The sequence below is a fragment of the Helobdella robusta genome (assembly GCF_000326865.2).
Source record: "Helobdella robusta unplaced genomic scaffold HELROscaffold_10, whole genome shotgun sequence".
NCBI classification, from domain to species: Eukaryota; Metazoa; Annelida; class Clitellata; order Rhynchobdellida; family Glossiphoniidae; genus Helobdella; species Helobdella robusta.
Genome location: NW_008703571.1, coordinates 893,691 through 898,656, shown reverse-complemented (window position 1 = coordinate 898,656; position 4,966 = coordinate 893,691).

Here is a 4,966-nt window from a genome sequence, read left to right as displayed (position 1 = left end):
TAAAAATAGCCAGTATTTTGTCATCATTATCAAAATTATTACTTCTAGTTTTAAAACCACTAATATTATTCATAAATACTTGAATAGTATTAATATTAATACAATAGTAATGATACAATACAATGGTACTATATGTATAAAAATACAAAGTTTAATGAAAAATTATTTAAGGATAGTTACTTATCAAAGAATCTCTTCCAGAAGGATTTTACTTAAAATTCAGTAATGAAAATTAGAAAAAATTTTAGTACAACTAATAAAATTACAAAGTTAATTAATTCACTGTAGTTAGTTCTTAGGGTAATAGATAGGCTTGAAAATGTTCTTGAAAATATTGCTTTTGTAGTATTTAGCGCATGAAAAAGTAATACTTTTAGTACTTTTAGTAATACTTTTCGTCATCATTGTCATTATTGCCTAGTTCATCATCATTGTGATAAACGCTATCATCATCGTCATCATCATCATCAACTTAAACATCATCATCGTCATCATCATCATCATCACAAAGGTCATGATCATCATCATAATTTTTTCCGCAAGCCACTAAAAACCAACATCCTTTAACATTGTGTGTAACAAAAAACCGACAATCGCACAGCAGCAAGTGTGGCGGGCGACCAATAAATTTATTCCTTTTTCTTTTTCATCCTCATCTTTTCTCCCCTTCTTCCTCCTCTTCCTCCTCATCTTCATATCTTTCTCTCTCTCTTTTTCATCATTATCATCATCTACTTCGTCATCATCATCATCATCATCATTCTCTCCAAGTAGCAGTATTAGTAGTAGTAATAGTAACAGTAGTAGTAGCGGTAGCAGCAGCAGTAGTAGCAATAGTAATAGTAGTAGTAGTAGTAGTAGTAGTAGTAGTAGTAGTAGTTGTTGTTGTTTTTGTAATGGTAATAAGAAAAATAGTTTTCATCCAAAATAACTTTCATAGCGCCGTGTTATCATTTAAAACGTCAACTGCCACAAATCTTTCTTTCTCTCTCTCTCTCTCTCTCTCTCTCTTTCTTCGTTCTCTCTATTTTCAAACTTTCCATCTCTCTCTCTCTCTCTCTTCTTTTTCTTTATTTCATTTTTTTGTTAGCTAAATAGTATGAGCAATGTCAACAATGAAATTACATTTAAAATAATTGAGCCAGTACCAACGAAACAAGTATCATACTAACGTAGGGAGTATAAATACTCAAAAAAGTAACACATAATACGTCGATACAAATATGTATGTGTTTGTGTGTGCGTGTATTTTGTCTGTGAATGTGTGTGTGAGAGAGCGAGTGTGAGGTTGTGTTGTGTAATCATGTGTTGATGTGTGGGTGGGTGTATGTCTAATGTATGTCTGTGTGCGTGTTTGAATAAGGATGTTTATGTACACATAAATATACGTGTATGTACATTTGTGCTTGTGTGTGTGTGCGTGTGTGTGTGAGTGTGTGTGAATGTGTGTGTGTGCGTGTGTGTGTGTAAAGTGTGGCGGCAATTGAATTCTCGCACGCCGATGACAAATGATCCTCCTCTCCCACGCTTAATACTTGATCGATGGTCAACTGATGTCTTAATGGTTGCATGATGGCGATGATGATGATGGCGATGATGACGGTAATGATGACGATGGTGGTGATGGTGGTGATTGTTATGATTACAAAGATGAGGATGGTATTTGAGCTACTGCAGCAGAGTGTCGTATGGTACCAGTTTGTATGTTAAAAACTTTGTACAGTCCATATTGAATAATGCGAAAAGAATAATTGCTGGTTACAAAAGATGGATCCATTCGAACATTTGTACGTAACAAGCTCCACTGATTGTCAGACCGTTCAAGAATCGACTACAGGACTGCAGGCAGTGTCTGGTCCTCAGCATCTCCAGCAAGTGATCCTGCCTGGTTCCGTCGCTTCTTGTGAACGAGAGTTCAGATTTTCTGCCAAGAAGAGTATTGTTGTTTCAAAATTCAGATTATAAAACAATGGACGACGCCGCTTTTTTTTGCCAGCAGTTGAAGTCTGGAATGGATAGCCAGCTGATGGGGTAAGAGTTTTGGAGGAGAGAGACACGCTTATTGAGGAACTGAAGCATCATTATTTTGTCTGCCTGCTTCTCAAACAGAGCCTCTGAGTTTAACATAGAGGGGTGCTGCATACATCACCAAGATGAACACCCATTGGTAATGATGCCGATGAGGATTTTGGCAACAGGTTGTTTCACAAGTAGGAACCAATAATTGAAAACCTCCCAAAGATTGTAGTCAGGTGCATCTGATTGAAATATTTCCCCCTAAAAACACAAATTAACTAAACTTTAGTTTTGATGACGTCATAAGCTGACGTTTGTGATGGTTGTTATGATGATGATAAAACTTAAATGAATGAAAGATTGAATGAATGAATAAGTAAAACGTGAATGAATCAAAATGAATGAATCAATGAAGGAATGTAAAAAAGAATCAAGATATGAAGGAATGATAGAAAGTAAGTGAAGAACTGAATCAAAGAAGGAATAAAAATATGAAACGAAAAATAAAGGAATGAAAGATTGAGCGAAGGAATGAATGAAGGTATGCATGAATGAAATGCTGCAAAAGGAATGATAAATGAATATTGAATCAATCAGTGATCAAACAAAAGCCAAATGAACGAATGAAGGAATGTAAAATGGATAGAAAAATGAGTGCATCTGTGTTTTTGTATCTTTCTTTGTGTGTATGTGTGTGTGTTGTGTGTATTTGCATACGTGTGTATATATATGCGTGTGTGTATGTATGTTTATTTTATGTATCTGTACATACGTTTGTTTGTGTGTGTTTATACATGTACGGGATTTAGTATGTTTTAGTGTTTGTGTGCTTGTGCGTGTTTGTATGTGTGTATTTGTGTTTGTGTGTTTGTTTGTGTATGTTTTTGTTTGATTATGTGCGTGTGCGTGCAGGCATGTGTGCATGTTTTTCTGCAATGATCTGACGTTGAATGATTTGCTTGATGATAGGAGGCATTGAAACGTCAGGTATGTTGATGATTGCGAGTCACGTGACGTTTTGATGACCATCCTCTTGATAATGATGATTCCGATTTTGATGATGACAATGACGGCGATGATAAGAAAGATGATGATGAGAAAGATGACGAGAGAATGAGGATGGTGATGGTGACAGCAACAACGGACACCACAATAGCAACAATAACATTAACAATAACAAAATTGTTATTGACAATAAATATAATTTTCTAATTAACGCTACGAATAACCGCTATGAAAAAAAAATAAAAAAATTATTAGCTGCAGTAGAGTAGTAGAGTAAGTGGTTACAACAGTAGCAGCAGGAAAAGCAGCAGCAGTTACAGCAGCGGCAGCAGTAGTAGCAGTAGTAGTAGTAGCAGCAGTAGTAGTAGTAGCAAAGGCATTTATTATTGATGTGGGAAGTTTTGTTGCTGCTGTTAACGCAGCGTTAAAAAGCGGGAAAAATATTTATCGTCGAAGTTCTTTGGTGCAAAAATATAATTTTATATCTATGTAAACACGTACGTCAAAAGGGCGGGAAAGATTTTTCTTTCTACAACTTTTTTATATTATTTTTCTTTTATAAACGCAATTTATTTATTTTCTGTTGTTTTCTGAATATTATTCTTTAATTTTGTTCAAATAATTTATCGTTGTTTTTGTTAGAATATTTAATAACTATAAAACTTTTAAGTTAATAAAATAAATAAAATTAGAATTTAAAAATTTCTTTTTAGTTTCGTGTGTGGGTGTTAGAATATAGATGGCTTACATTCTTATTATAACATGCACAAGTTTCTTGGCCTTTTTATTTCATTAGCTCTTTAAAATATTTAAATGTTATTTTATTGGCTTACGCTCAGCTGGCGAGAAGTAGATCTATACTTTCATTGCAGGTAACAGGTAATTGGGTAGGAATTGTAAAGTATGAAAATTTTATTTTTTCTGATCGGCCATTTTAAAGGTTTCGAAATTATCACAAATAATTAGACAGTTTTTTCATGATTGAAAACTTCAAATACAAAATATTAACAAACATTTTTTTCCTCATTTTTCTCATTCTCTCTTTCATTCATTCTTCTAACTTTCCCACTCTCCTTTTCTCTCTCTCGTGAATCTTTTTCTCGTTATCTTCTTACTTTTTTTTCTTTCTCTCTCTTTCTCTCTTTCTCTCTCTATCTCTCTCTCTTTCTCTTTCTATCTCTCTCTCTTTTTCTCTCTCTATCTCTTTCTCTCTTTCATGTAATTTTTTTCCTGTTTCTTTTTATCACCATTCTTTTTTCTTTCTTTTTCTCTTTTTAATCTCTTGTGAATCTTTCTACCCTTTTCTCTATCACTTCAACTTTTCTCTTTTATTTTTTTTCTGTCTCTCTCATCTTTCTATTTTGTCTTTCTCTCTCTCCTTCCCTCTCCTTCTCTCTCTCTTTCTTTTTCTTTCTTTCTCTCTCTCGTAATCTGCCCCATCTGCCTCCATCAATTCAAACAAATTCCACGTAAATCGTCCAATGATGGTACCATCATACAACCAGCCGACATGTTTTTTGTGTTGTTGTTGTGGGTGTTGTTGTTGATATGGTTATTGTTGTTGTTTGAGTTGATGTTGTTGTGGATGTAGTTGTTTATGTTGTTTATCTTTTTCAATGTGTATTCTAATGATTATGAAAATAATAATAGATCTATCTATCTTTCTTTAATTTTTCAATATCCGAAATTTCTTTAAAACTCTCGAAAATTTTGATTAGACAAGTTCAAAAAAATTATGCATTAGAAAATAGCTGAAGAGCTTAAAAGCTTAATCATCTTTCAAGAAAACTTATCACTAAATGCCACACACACACACACAGAACAAACACGCATACACACAAATTTAATGAAACATTCATAAATATACTTACTCCTACATACAATAAAATACCAAAAACACACATACATAAAAATACCAAACATTCACTCACACACAAACCACACA